Raw genomic sequence first — 16128 nt, 5'->3', positions numbered from 1 at the left:
CTTGGTTGCTCCGTTTAGAAATTTCAAGTTGCTCAGATTCGTCAGTAGTATTTTCTATGCGTAATTTTTGCCCTTCACAGTATCCTGTGGGTGATGTTGAGAGGGGAAAATTGCCTACAAGGATGGAAGAAATCAAATGGATGATTACTGGGAAATTTCGTCTATGCATCATTCACTATCTGCTCCCAAATACATAACAGATTTGATAACAACTTACAAAATTTCAGGTTTCTGTAAGAAAATCACTACCCCCTCCAAGCTGTATAGTGTATTCTTGATGATACTTCGCTACAGTCGCAGGTTCGAATCCTGCCTCGGGCATGGATGTGTGTGATGTCCTTAGGTTAGTTAGGTTTAAGTAGTTCTAAGTTCTAGGGGACTTATGACCTAAGATGTTGAGTCCCATAGTGCTCAGAGCCATTTGAACCATTTTTGAACCTTAACCGCTCCAGACAAATCCCGGGATGGTCCCTCTAACACGCCACAGTAGATTTCATTCCCTATCCTTGACACATTCCGAGTTTGTGTTCCATCTCTAATGACCTCAGGTCGATGGGACGTTGAACTCTATCTTCGTTCCTTCTTCCACAGGCGATAGATATTATTACTTACGTATGTGTCGTGTAAGACATTTACATCGGAAGCTCACACACGTAATGGCTCGTTTCGAAATGTTTGTGGCACAACGCTAACTGCTGATTGCCAGAAACATCTACTCTTAGCAAAGCACCGTGGCATCCAACGTTTTTATTTGTCCTCTTTGTGAAAATTTCATTCTAAACATTATGGGCGAGCATATAAAATTACCAGTGAACTAGCTACTTGCAAATTCAAGCATTACACACTGCAACAACCACAGGTGCAAAATAAATAGTAATAATAATACAAGTTATTTAGACACAGGCACTGACACACAATGTGTAGAAGTACTTAGGAAAATACAAGTTGTTGTGTCTAGACCATACAGCCCAGACACAATGCTGTAGCCGATAGGGCACGCAAGGCTAACGCAGACGGGCGTGAAGTCTGGAACATGAGACTTATAAATGCACTAAAGAAAAATACGTAGCCTTTTTAATACTTAACTTTATTCTCTTGTTGGAATACATCTCTCCTGCATACTCGTAAGCTATTGGCACTGATACAAATGGCGCCTTGCTAGGTGGTCGTCATTTAACTTAGCAGAGGGCTATTCTACTGTCTATCTCTCGGCAAATGAGAGCAAGGCTTAGCACGTCCAATCGCTAGCTATGTTGTCCGTACAACTGGGGACGAGGTCTGCTCAGACTCTCGAGACCTGCCTTGTGGTGGCGCTAGGTTTGCGATCCCACAGTGGCGACACTCGGGTCCGACATGTACTACAGGACCGCGGCCGATTTAAGTTACCACCTAGTAAGTGTGGTGTCTAGCGGTGACACCACATTCCTCCCCCGCAAATCGGCGAACGGTCGTGAGATAAGGCTTCCGCCCGCCGTGGGGAGGACCGCATGTTGACGTATGCGATGAGGTGGGGAGCCTAACAACAGGCGAGGCTGTGCCACCCGCACCCGGCCATTCGGTCCGAGGGGAGCTAGGAAACGCCTGAAAACCTAGTCCAGGGTGCACGTCAACATGCGGTGTATGCGCCCGTAATGAGACAGGAGGGGCCGAAGGGTCAACCTCCATTGCGTCGGGGAATCCGACGCGCGATGACGACATCTGGTCCGGAGCGGGCAAGAGGTCCATGGCGGAGGACGGCTGGTCACGGGAAGCGAGCGGCGGCGCGTGACCCTGGGAGGCGCCGGGCGGTTGCAGCGATGCGTCCACTGCGGGCGGCGCCGGCGGCGGCTGCGGCGGCGGCGCGACGCCATGAGGCAAAAGGGAAGGCAGCGTCGGTAACACCTGGGGATGAGACGAGCCAGTAGATGGGTCCCCAAGACGCTGACCGGACGGCTCCGTCGCTGAAAGCAGACGGGGAGCGGCAGAACCCAGGCGACGACAGAGGCGCAGCTGATTGAGATGCCGACGCACCTCACCAGAGGCCCCCAAAACCAAATACATCGCGCGGCCGAGGCAGCGAAGAATGCGCCCTGCGAGCCAACGCCGTGAACCGCGATAGGTGCGATAATAGACAACGTCGCCAGGAGCAAAAGCAGGAGTCTGCCGCTGCACAGGAACCTGATGTGGCGGATGCAGCAAAGACATCAAGGTGCGATGAGAACGACCATGGAGCAATTCAGCCGGCGAGCGACCATCGCGGGGCTGAGAGCGATACGAAGACAAAAAGAGCAACAAAGCGTCCTCCCGAGAATGCGACTCTTTCAATTTCAACATCTGTGACTTGAAAGTCCGGACCAATCGTTCAGCGGCACCGTTTGACTGAGGCGAAAACGGCGCGGATGTCAGATGTTGAATACCATTGGCCTCGCAGAAGGACTGAAATTCTGCGGACATGAATTGTGGGCCATTGTCGGAAACAATAGTCTGCGGAAGACCTTCAATGCAAAAGATAGCAGACAAGGCTTGGATTGTGGCAGCAGACGTCGTAGAAGACATCTGGACAACAAAAGGAAAATTACTGAAAGCATCGACCACAACCAACCATCGAGCATTCCAGAATGGACCAGCAAAAGCGATGTGCAAGCGTTGCCAAGGGGAAGTGGCTTTCGGCCCTGCAAAGAATTTCCGCGGCGGTGCGGATTGTTGTTCGGCACACGCCACGCAAGAAGAGCACATATTCGTAATCGCCGCATCGATTCCGAACCAAGTACAGTGCTGACGAGCAAGTTGTTTCGTACGCACTATACCCCAATGTCCTTGGTGAAGAAGCTTTAAGACAGAGGACTGTAACGAACGTGGGACCACGACTCTGGACTGATCATTATCAGAACGCAACAACAAAACACCACGTCGTACAAAAAGTCTCTCCTTGTGGGCAAAAAAACGGCGAACCAAAGGATCCTCGATCCGTGACTTTGACAAGGGCCATTGCGTAGCAACAAAACGCAAAACAGTAGCAAGGACAGGGTCAGCAGCTGTGGCTGGAGCTACACGACGAAAATCAATCGGAAACGATTCGACCACGTCATGGGTTTCCGAATCAATGAACATGCAAGCAAGTTCGGAAGAATCGAATGCTTTATCCTCAGCAACAGGCAAACGGGACAACGCATCAGCGTTTCCGTGCTTAGCAGTGGACCGATACAAGATATCGTAGCGGTACAGCGAGAGAAAAAGTGACCAGCGAATGAATTTCTGCGCTGTACGTGGAGGTACAGGCTTGGTCGGATGAAAAAGCGATGTCAAAGGTTTGTGGTCCATGATGATGGTAAAGTGACGACCATACAAGAAATCGTGAAACTTTGTAACACCAAACACGAGAGCTAAAGCTTCTTTCTCTATCTGTGAATAATTTCTTTGCGCAGATGAGAGCAATTTGGACGCAAAGGCAATAGGGCGATCATGCGAGCCATCCTTGTGCGCAAGCACAGCACCGATCCCGAAATCCGATGCATCCACCATCAACAAAAGGGTTTTCTGGGGATCGAATGGCGTAAGGCACGTATTTGAAAGTAACGCCGATTTCAACTGGCGAAAGGCGCGTTCGCATTCCGTCGTCCAGACGAACGGAACACCTTTACGGCGTAAGCGATGAAGCGGAGCGGAAATGGAAGAAGCATTGCGCACAAACTTTGCATAATAATTAATTTTACCCAGCACACTCTGTAGTTGTTTAACATCCCGTGGCGAAGGCAACTCCTGTATGGCACGGAGGTGCTCTGGACTCTGATGTATACCTTGGGCATTTATGACATGCCCCAGGTAGGGTAAGTCCCGAGCAAAAAACACACATTTGTCCTTCCTCAAGCGAAGACCATTCTGACGCAAGACCTGAAATAATGTTCGGAGATTTTGCAAATGTTCGGCTTCTGTCTTTCCTGAGATCACAATATCGTCCAGATAGTTCGCAGCAGTAGGGACCGACGCACAAACAGTTTGTAAATATTGCTGAAACAAAGCAGGGGCGGATGCACACCCGAATGGCAGTCTTTTGAAGCGATACAAGCCAAGATGCGTGTTTACCACCAAGACGCGCTGGGATTCTGCGTCCACAGGTATTTGCAAGTACGCATCTGCTAGGTCCAATTTTGAAAAATATTTTCCCGGGCACAGTTTGTCAAAAAGATCTTCCGGGCGGGGCAAAGGAAAAGTGGCAGTCACAAGTTGTGGATTCACTGTTGCCTTGAAGTCCACACAAAGTCTCAGTTTACCGGAAGGTTTTGGCAAAATTACTAAGGGTGAGGCCCAGAGAGAAGCCTGCACACGTTCAATTACACCTTGAGATTCTAAATCGGCTAATGTTCTGGCGACCTCATCACGCAATGCGTGGGGAACATTGCGCGCTCTGAAAAATTTCGGTTGCGCGTTTTCTTGCAGTTCCAAATGCGCTTCATAGTTCTTAGCGCAACCAAGGCCCGGTGCAAAAATGTCTGCAAATTCTTCACAAAGACTAGAAACACTGGCGGAAGGCACAGTCTGATTCACGAATAGGACCTGATTTACTATAGACATATTAAACAATTGAAATAAATCTAAACCAAACAAGTTCACTGCAGTAGCAGAACGAAGAACGTAAAATGAAACAAGTTTCGTTTGTCCCTTGTATGTTGCAAGAAGGCTGCACTGTCCTAACACAGGTATATGCTGTCCAGAGTAACTATGTAACTTAACATTTGCGGCACGCAATGGCGGTTTGCCCAGTTGTTTGTACGTGTCGTGATTGAGCAATGAAACTGCAGCTCCGGTATCGAGCTGGAAGGGTATCACTTTGCCTTCAATGTCTAAGTCCACAAAAAGTTTATTGTCCTGCTGACGACAAGAGCGACTGTCACATGCAATTTGAACTGATACAGGTACAGAAGCACTTGCGACTTTACGGGATTTTCGGCGACGTCGACGCACTCTGTTTGTGGGACTAACACAGTCACTGTTAGCTAAAGTGTCACTGGACGGGTGGGAATGAACTACATGAATGTCCATGGGCGAAGGTCCACGAGCCTGATTGTCCTGGGTTCGATTCCGGCGCGAAGCAAAGGGCCTGGAATTATTGTGATTGTCTGACCTAAGCTTTTTCTGGCAAACACTTTGAACATGTCCTTTCTTTTGACAGTAAAAGCAAATAGCTTGGCGTGACGGGCAATTTTCACGCGAATGTCTAGCTGCACACCGCGGGCATGATTTCACTACAGTTGCTTGCTTACGCGGCGCACGTGTTTGCAAGGTAGGCTGCTGCTGCTGTGACGGGCGCGAGGGCCGCGTAGCGTCCCGTGCAGCGGGCCCGGCGGGCCGGTTAATGTGACACACTGCTGGCGAAGTTTCAAATGAGTCCTGAGCAGAGTCAAGTGTGTCTTGCCTATCCAATATGTCTATCACTTGTTGAAGGGAGGGATTTACGAGTTTCAAAATCTGTTCCCGTATGCGAACATCAGAAACGTTCTGTGCAATTGCATCACGCACCATAGTATCTGAATAAGGGAGGCCACATTCACATTCAAATGCACACTCCCTAGTAAGTCCTTGCAATGTCGCAACCCACTCCCTATTAGTCTGACCGGCCGTACGTTTTGTACGAAAGAACGTATACCGTTTTGCAACAACATTTACCGTTTCTTTGAAATAGGCATCTAACGCCGACAAAATTTCTTCGTAGGACAGAGTTGCTACGTCGTGCCGGGGAAACAACTTCACTATCACACGGTAGGTAGACACACCTACACAAGAAAGCAAAAACGGCTGCCGCTCTTTACCTTGAATTCTGTAGGCCGCTAGATGAAAGTGGAACTGCCGAGACCATTCTTGCCAGGTCTCGGACGCGGCATCAAAGGGTCGGAAGGGCGGCGCAACGCCGTTTTGTGGCTGCGGTAGCGATGAAGCGGCGGCTGCCGCATCGTGTTGCAGCGCACGTTGACCCTGGACGAGCTGTCCAAGGGCTTCCAATAACGCCTGCGTCTGCTGATTCTGCAAGCGAAAAAATTCGGACAGTACATCCGGAGATTGTGGCGAAGCCATGACACAAACGAATGAATACAAACTCTTTTTCTCGTCGCCAATAATGTTGTGTCTAGACCATACAGCCCAGACACAATGCTGTAGCCGATAGGGCACGCAAGGCTAACGCAGACGGGCGTGAAGTCTGGAACATGAGACTTATAAATGCACTAAAGAAAAATACGTAGCCTTTTTAATACTTAACTTTATTCTCTTGTTGGAATACATCTCTCCTGCATACTCGTAAGCTATTGGCACTGATACAAATGGCGCCTCGCTACGTGGTCGTCATTTAACTTAGCAGAGGGCTATTCTACTGTCTCTCTCTCGGCAAATGAGAGCAAGGCTTAGCACGTCCAATCGCTAGCTATGTTGTCCGTACAACTGGGGACGAGGTCTCCTCAGTCTCTCGAGACCTGCCTTGTGGTGGCGCTAGGTTTGCGATCCCACAGTGGCGACACTCGGGTCCGACATGTACTACAGGACCGCGGCCGATTTAAGTTACCACCTAGTAAGTGTGGTGTCTAGCGGTGACACCACACAAGTAACAGAGTCGCCTCCAGATCTTGTAGCGGAAAAGCAACAGTGATAACAGCAAGTCCGTTCGGAGATTGAGTCACGATGATAAACACGTCGGGGTAGAAGTTATTTGAGTAGAATGAGATAGTCCCACCACTCAGGATAGCAGACATGGTCATATCACACAGGCAACTTCCCTTGTGGAACGCTTTCCGCTGGCAGTTCTATTCTATCTTTTCGATACATCGTACTGTGATCATAGAAAATCCGTCTGTGCCACACCTCATGACAAGAGCCTTGGTGTAGAGGTGCGCCAGTGAGCAACCCTGCATAGACAAACACTTTCCTCCATAGAATTCTTACATGGCACAACCATTCTCAACTGGTGCACACGAACTCACATACTGGCTGTCGAATAGCTAACTGATTCGAATATTTAGTTTGGTGTCTGGATATCAAGCTGTCCAAGTGTACCTCTTTATCGGACGTTGGTTGTGTGCAGTTTAATTCCTATGGCTCAGTCCTCTTCTGACACAGCCATAAATTCGGATCCCCTTCCACCTTTTCTTTCCTACAGGTAACATAACACAAAATAAAATAATCAGAGGTAATAGCTATCCGTCTGAAATAGGATAGGATGTACACGTTTACGATGGTAGTAACATATAAAATGTATGTCGCATAAAAATCTTAACCTAAAACTTAAGTAGTATTTTCGACAGCCTAAACCGACTCTGGATTGTTGTCAGATTTCTGATGACGCCACTGGTGACATCATAAGGTAACGTTGAAAAATTCCCCCTCACTCCTGACTTATGACATCACACTCCAGTGTATATAAAGTGGCAAATTCAGAAACTGGCAGGAAACCAAAAGTAATGCATGTATTATAGTAGGTTTTCCCCCATTTCTCTTACGACACAGTTCGCTTAGCTACGAGCCCAATTGCCCCTAGTGTAAATTGGCGGGAAATTGCTAATCATTCCTCTCTACTCGTAAAACGCACACTGCACTGTGCAGCCAGAGACGCCAACCCTCCCAGTCTGATGCGAGGCAGCAGTGATTTCAGGCTGCACGCCGAAAAATATTTCGAAATGCACCAGGGATACGGCACCACAGTCCGTGCACCGGATGCGCAGCCGCTGAAGGCTATATATCTCCGTAGAAGGATGCCTGAAACTATTTGAGCCTGAACTATACTCGCCATTAATAGAAGCATTATATTTACTTGAAACACTTCAATCCAATCATATATCTGTTCTGATATTGCATATTTTATTCATGTGACGACAGCGCTGACCAGAAGCGACCCTCTGTCATCCTAGATGCCAGTATCTACTACTTTCAGGATCTCATGGACGAACAGTTATCGTTTACTGAATGATGGTGATATTCCGTCCCCAAAAAGGACATAATAAGAGAGCATAAGAGTGTTCAAAAGTTGACGCCAAAGTTGACTCACGTACGGTATAGGTGTAAAACCGTATACATCAGCACGAAGAGTTCCCAAAAATGGAAATAATTCCCAAAAATGGGAATGACTTCTTAATGGCATTCTCGCCAACTTTTTGCACACAATACTGTGGCGACTATGCGCTACAGTATAGCTTGGTGGATTTATGGATACCAAGTGCTAACATAATTACCAACACATGAAGGTTCAGCAGTTGAGATTTCTCAAATCATTCCGAGATAATCGCAGCAGGATGAAACAACATTATCGCTGAGTCAAGAAACATAGATATGCTACTGTCCTTTTGTCTGTAGTGTGTGGAATGATCCTGCGGCATTCCAGTACTGTCCCAACTTCTGAAGACTTTACTCGACGATTATTTAACTGATGGCACACAGTGCTTTTTACTGTATGCTACACCTCACACGTCTCAATGTGCGTGAACGATTTCGCATATAGGAGTGCGCCACTATACGGCTGTTCGGTGACGATGCTGTTATGTAGAGTCTAGTTCGCTGGCTGTCAGTCGTAAGGAGTTGAGGAAAACCAACGTTAAAATTTATTCTGGGTTAAAGAAAGATCGAAACTTAAGTGTATGATAACGCCTATAACAGAGAAAGAGCCTGACAATATTCAAGGCAGGATTAACGGAGAACATCGTGCAAGTATTTCGGCGTTATACTATTCAGCATTGCTAACACTTGTTTTAAGAATCCTGAAAGGAGGTATTTATGTGGAAGAGCAGTGGAGGTAATTTAATGTTTCAGACAGTCTGTACAGCGATAAGGCAGAGATTTTTGATCCATATTTTATACTGTAACACATGTCCAAGGGCAAATGTGTAGCCTGATCGTCATTTATTCATTATGAACTGAAGATTGCACCCGTAGAATTTGCAAATAGATAGAAATTTAGCTACACAGGAGATGAATAAGTTGGGAGAATGGACAACGACAAGATGGTGGTGGGATGTTCCCAACAGGGATGGTAAAATCCCAACTAACATTAACAATAGTGACTGCCACATTGAACAGTGAAATTACAACATAGACAACAGAATTAACAATAATTCAGTGTAAACTAGTAGCGGTGAGAACAGCCAGAACCCTAATGGCGTGGTTATACAGGAGGTGACAGAGAATAGTCAAAATTTCCCCATGCCTAGTTGTTCTCACGTCCATGAATTTAAAAATGCTTTTTGGGTGTATAGAGAATAGCAGACTCTTGGATAAGAACAATTCGCGGAAAAGGAAGAACGAGTAAGCAACATGCCTACCTGAATACTACACCGAGCATGAAATACAATTTCTGCTGAACGTGAATAGCCAAGTCAACACACTATCAGAAAATACTTGGGACAGAAAGCAGAATCAGTGTAAGTGTATTTATTTTCCAGTAACTAATGTGCAGGTGGTGGGTCATACAGGAAACAAGAAGAAAAAGTCGAGGATGAGTTTATATTAACTTTTATAATTTTGGGAACAGTTTTAAACATTCATTGTTGGTAGTATCAGGAAGCAGTCTACGTGTTTTGCTGGGTATGGACTGTTTCGTAACCCACTATTGCTTAAAATCTATACACTACAAACTCGAGTCAATATCTCGAAAGAGTCACCACGAAAACCACCTAACTCTTAGCAACAAATGGCAACAGTGCAGTAACCACTGGGAGTGTTATACGTGAATAGCAGTACATCACTGACGTAAGCGGATAATACGCTCATACGATAAATTCAATTAATACATACTATAATACAGATCTACTACTGCTCCTTCAACATTATACATCAACCACAAATAATTATTGGGCTCACAGAATTCTACTTCCCACACTTACCTACTCAAAACCAATACTTCAGTGTAATTCACTGCCAGTAACCAGTGAACCTACATGAAAATAATCGGTTATTGATTTGTCATGAGGGACAACTAGCAAACACATCAGTTAACAATAGGTACTTCTTAGAACTCGACTAACCAAAACAGTAAGCCTGGTCAGCAAAATGTCTGCCCCCACCAGACGTCGATTGTACTGACCCTGACCTGTTTTCTCCAGATGAACTAACTTCTATAATGGATGAAACTAGACTGCTTACCTCACTTCCGTAAAAGCTATTCAAAAAAATGGCTCTGAGCACTATGGGACTCAACTGCTGAGGTCATTAGTCCCCTAGAACTTAGAACTAGTTAAACCTAACTAACCTAAGGACATCACAAACATCCATGCCCGAGGCAGGATTCGAACCTGCGACCGTAGCGGTCTTGCGGTTCCAGACTGCAGCGCCTTTAACCGCACGGCCACTTCGGCCGGCCGTAAAAGCTATTCGGAACCATATATTTGAATAAACAAATAGGGCCACTTCCAGTCTTTACAATAGTTTCGCTGTTGGTGTTTGCCTGCTGTAAATCCGAGCGATCTCCGAATGGTCCGTGCGATAACCAGTGGCTGCCTCACTGCTACGACGTGCGTCGGCATTCTCGTGACTTCATGTGAACTGTGTATCAACAAAATATTTGCAGCAAATACATACACTATGAAATCAAAATTATCCGGACATCTCAAAAACATACGTTTTTCGTATTAGGTACACTGTGCTGCCACACATCGCCAGGTACTCCATATCAGCGATCTCAGTAGGCATTAGACATCCCGATAGAGTAGAAAGGGGCCGTCCGCGAAACTCACGGACTTCGAACGTGGTCAGCTAGTTGGCTGTCACATATGTCGTACGTCTGTTCGCGACATTTCCACATTCATCCGTAGGTCCACTGTTTCCGATGTGGTAGTGAAGTGCAAACATGAAAGGGCACGTACAGCACAAAATCGTACAGGCCGACCTCGTCTGTTGACTGACAGAAACCGCCGACAGTTGAAGAGGGTCTTAATATGTATTAGGCAGACATCTATCCAGGCCATCACACAGGAATTCTAAACTCCTTATGCTTATCCATTACGGATATTTTAGAACCGTGACTGTATATTAATGTAAATAAATTATACACAACTGCAACCAGTCACTTTTTTCATTAATAATGCTTTATTACATTAACCGGTTTTCGAACCCTTTCAGGTTCATCTTCATATGATTTCGGGAGAATCCGGGAAGCTACATCATTATTGGTAGTAGTATAATGCTGGGTGCTGGTTTGCGACAGTATAGGCGGCTTTTTTCGTATCTGTCTGCATCCATTTTGAAGTCCAGAACACTTTCACACAAACTATATTAGTTCACACTTTAACAGTGACACTTCACCAGCATCCAGCATGCGCTTTACAACTGTTGCTTATTATGTAATAAAGCATTATTAATGAAAAAAGTGACTGGTTGCAGTTGTGTATAATTTATTTACATTCTAAACTCCATCAGGGTCCACTGCAAGTACTATGACAGTTAGGTGGGAGGTGATAAAACTTGGATTTCATGTTCAAGCGGCTGCTCATAATCCACACATCACAGAGGTAAATGCCAAACGAGGCCTCGCTTGATGTAAGGAGCGTAAACATTGGACGATTGAACAGTGGAAATATGTTGTGTGGAGTGATGAATCATAGTACACGATGTGGCTATCCGATGGAAGGGTGTGGGTATGGCTAATGCCCGGTGAACGTCATCTGTCAGCCTGTGTACAGCCAACAGTAAAATTCGGAGGGGGTGGTGTTATAGTGTCGTCGTGTATTTTTTATGTAGGGGGCTTGCACCCCTCGTTGTTTTGCGTGGCACTATCACAGTACAGACCCACACTGATGTTTTAAGCACCTTCTTGCTTCCCACTGTTGAAGAGCAATTCGTGGATGGCGATTACAACTTTCAACACGTTCGAGCACTTGTTCATAATGCACGGCCTGTGACAATAACGTCTCCGAACCGAGGTGTGAGAGTGTGACGTAAGGTTTACATTAAATCACTGCTAATCAGTGTTCCACAATTCGAATTCCTTCTATTATTAGGTTTTTTTTTCGCTAAATTATCTGGAGCGGCCGGCTGGAGTGGCCGAGCGGTTAAAGGCGCTACAGTCTGGAACCGCACGACCGCTACGGTCGCAGGTTCGAATCCTGCCTCGGGCATGGATGTGTGTGATGTCCTTAGGTTAGTTAGGTTTAAGTAGTTCTATGTTCTAGGGGACTTATGACCACAGCAGTTGAGTCCCATAGTGCTCAGAGCCATTTGAACCATTTTTATCTGGAGCGATCAAGTCTAATAGACGCAAGACTGATCATTTTAAGATGGGATTGTCACTCAATTTTATGTTCCTTTTTTTTTTTAGAAGGACGCTAATTCCAAGGTCCACTCGGATCTGAAATGTATGCAAGTGGCTAATTATTACTATAGCCCCAAGCCTTAACTTTGTTAACTCTATTGACGAAACTCCGAAGAGATCCTATGTCCATACTCGCATACTATTACCAACCAATACAGGAAAAGAATTGCTAAAGCTTGCCAAATTGCTCTTAATTGTAGTAACATCACATCATCATTACCTAATTAATTCCGTATATAAATATCACCCATCCCTTTTTATAACAAAAAATACAATAAAGTACAACAGAATTTTTTTTACAACACAGTACAATAACTCTAATGTTCGCGGTCCCAAGAGTGGGGCCCCGTCTAGTAAGCTACAGGGAAGGAGGAGGCGGAGGAGTAACAACCTCGTTAAAAAAACCTGGGTCCACCTGGCGACGCACAGTAGTACCCTGTGGAGACCCTGCCTCGGGCTACGTGGTAAAACTGGCTAACGGTCTCGAAGGCGGAAGATTAAGTCTCATTTACTTCCCAACGGTGGGCAGAACACAAGAGCCTAGTGGAAAGAACCACAGAAAAAAAAATCAAATTTTGGACTAACAGTCCGATCTTATCTTGAAATCTAATTCTTTACTTTGTGTGTTAAATAATTTCAATTTCGGTATGAAAAGTTTACAAAATAAATGCACCACCCCAGGTGGTAACTTGGAAAAGAAATCCACCACTGCGTCACGCAGTGCATTGAGAAAACTGTTCTGGGGAGGTCCAATAGCTGAATCGGAGAAACCATGGATCCTCCTACAATAAAATTAAAAAAAAAGTTTTTTCTAGGCACTTTAAATGTTAATTCTCTACTCATAACTGGTAAACAAAAAGCTCTAGAAACACTTTCAGAGAAATGCAAAATTCAAATTTTAACAGTTCCAGCAACAAGGTTCCTATATGAAAATATAGTAGAATCTTCAGAGGCAAATAAGCAATCAAAATTATCAATCAGATGCCATGATGGGGTACACCTTTCTATGTTTATAAAAGAATAATAGGAAATGTAACAGAATTTTAATCCTACTCAGCAGTGACAATATCTTTCCTTTCATTTAAGTGCAAAAGCAAGGTACAGTATATACACTTGTGAAATGCCGTGGATCAGACAATGAAGAAATAGGAGAAATCAAAAAAAATCTGTGATCTTTTAGAATGTGAAATATCCTAAATTTTACAGACGAACACCATGTAACTATTATGTGATTTAAGTATTGACTTGAGAGGAAATATTCGTTCTGACCATGACGTTCCCTTTCTAAAATCACCTTCATATTCATGTTGATGACTGCCTAGTGTTGTTCACATTCCGGTTAATAAAGTCTTGTAGAATACTCTATACGCTACTAACCGTAAAGAGGTTCCTCTGTTGTTGTTTACATCGTGTGCACAAATAGGAAGAGAAACGAAATTGAGGAATGTAGCAGGACAATATCCAGCTCATAGAAGAACCAACGCATGTAGTATGAGGCTAATCAGTTTGTGTCAAAACACTCACCTGAACCTATTAGCAGCCTTCCTTAGGAAAATACCAATAAAAATTTAAACGTGGATACCTTCCACCCAATGTTAGCAGAATTTCAGTTACATCACGAGGATATTACGCAATAAAGTACACTGGAAATAATGTATGTCGAAGTAGTAAGTAGTGGTGAAATTTATTCCCTCTAAAATTAAAGTAAAACCTCCGCTAATAAAGAACAAATAAAATCACACAAAGGTTAATAAAATATAATCAGTTAAAAACTATCAAGACGGCATTAAAGTGGCTAAAAACGGCAACTGGTAAGAAATATCCAAAGCAATTAATAGTGCTGCACAGAAAACATTTGGAAAATAAAAAGTAAAAGGAAAATATGGTGGAACGGAATCTACAAAGAAGCCATAGCAGAGAGGGCTAAAATGGGAAAATGGAAATTCTCAAAGAACAGTGAAGGGTAGAATCAATTTAATCAAGAAAGAAAGGAAACTCACGATAATCAGAGCCTTTGAAAACGAGAATCTTTGGTAAATAAACAGAAATCTTGTAAAAAATAATACTCATGATTTTTATCAAACTTTTAAGAACTATTTCAAAGGGTAACAACCTCCTAATGTGTGTTTGAAATATGAAAAAAAAGAATATTGAAAATTGTGAAATACTAGCAAAATATTATAATCAGCTCCTAACCTCTCCTAATCAAGACATAAATTGAAATCCTCAGATAGTAATGAAAATTTGGGACAAGATTTACCACCAGCTATAGAATAAATTGAAAAAGTAATTAAAGCGCTCATAAACAAAAAAGCTAGAACAGAAGATTCTATTACAGCTGAACTTTTGAAGTGGTCCTTGCTAAATGTAGTAAATGAGCTAAATCTGCTCTTTGAAGAAATCTGGAAAACAGAAAAAATCCCAGAGGAATAGAAAGTTCCCTTGGTACATCCACTCCACAAACAATGCAATAAACAGGATGTAAATAAAAACAGAGGAACCTCTTTACGGCTAGTAGCGTATAGAGTATTCTACAAGACTTTATTAACCGGAATATGAACAACACTAGCCAGTCATCAACATGAATATGAAGGTGGTTTTAGAAAGGGGACGTCATGGTCACAACGAATATTTCCTCTCTAGTCAATAATCTGTCACAGATTACTTAATTGGAATGATATTGTAGTTATGTTTGTGAATGTCAAAACTATAGATAAAATAATTAGGGAATTTGGCGTAAAATCTAATCTGGCAAATAAAATCGGTGAAGCACTTACAGATACAGTCTGTGAAGTAAAATTTATGGGAGAAATTTCACAGCCTTTCAAAATAAAAACAAATGTTGGACAAGGTGACGGCATACACGCTATTGTTTTTATTAGTACTGTTAAAGAAAACAGTGAGTATTTTGATCGAAAAATTTATTAACTCAACATTTCACCGATAAGGTTAGGAACAGGAAGCAAAAAGATTGGAGTCAACTGTCTTGCATTTGCAGATGATTTTGCATACTTTCCGAAAATGCGGCATGTGCTATAACACAAATAAATCTCCTGGAAGAAATAGCCAATAAAATTGATTTAGAATTTCTGCAGAAAAACCAAAATTTTTAACAAACGTTAAGAATGCTCCAAAATTCCCGACAACAGATGTTGCCCAAATTGAGTGCGAGAAAAAGTTCAAATATCTATAGCAGATAATCCAAGAAAACGCTCTGGAAAATTCAGCAGTAGAGGAAAGGTTAGATAAAAAGGGAAGAGGGTATGATATCACCAAAGACCTTAGTTATGTGATCTACCCAACTAATCTTCAGCATTCTTCTGTAGCACCACATTTCGAAAGCTTCTATTATCTTCTTGTCTAAACAATTTATCGTCCTCGTTTCACTTCCATACATGGCTACACTCCATACAAATATTTTCAGAAACGACTTCCTGACATTTTAAATCTATTCTCGGTGTTAACAAATTTCTCTTCCTCAGAAACGCCTTCCTTGCCATTGCCATTCTACATTTTATATTCTCTCTACTTCGACCATCATCAGTTATTTTGCTCCCCAAATAGCAAAACTCCTTTACTACTTTAAGTGTCTCATTTCCTAGTCTAATTCCCTCAGCATGACCTGACTTAATTCGACTTATAACACTACAACAGCGTATTTACGTAGCTTATACTATAAAATACCAAGTTTGGCTTAGTACATACGATGCCCCAACAGAACAATTAGTCCTGTCACGGAAAAGCCACGTATAACACTCCTCTCTGCTACTATTGTACCATAACCTTAAAGCTGGAAACAGGCTTTGAAATAAAACTATTTTGTTATAGTAATTATGGTATAAAGTAACAGAGCTGTGTTACCCTCTGGG

General features: G+C 43.5%; 1 protein-coding gene across 1 annotated transcript in view; it reads right to left on the bottom strand.

Annotated features, from left to right (window-relative positions):
• Window positions 1–16128, bottom strand: part of LOC126198816 (myogenesis-regulating glycosidase-like) — a 297131-nt gene that overhangs the window by 169194 nt on the left and 111809 nt on the right. The gene's annotated exons all lie outside the window — the stretch shown is intronic.

Source organism: Schistocerca nitens, chromosome 8, assembly GCF_023898315.1.
Source record: "Schistocerca nitens isolate TAMUIC-IGC-003100 chromosome 8, iqSchNite1.1, whole genome shotgun sequence".
Classification (NCBI taxonomy): Eukaryota; Metazoa; Arthropoda; class Insecta; order Orthoptera; family Acrididae; genus Schistocerca; species Schistocerca nitens.
This window is presented reverse-complemented; position numbering and strand designations above follow the sequence as displayed.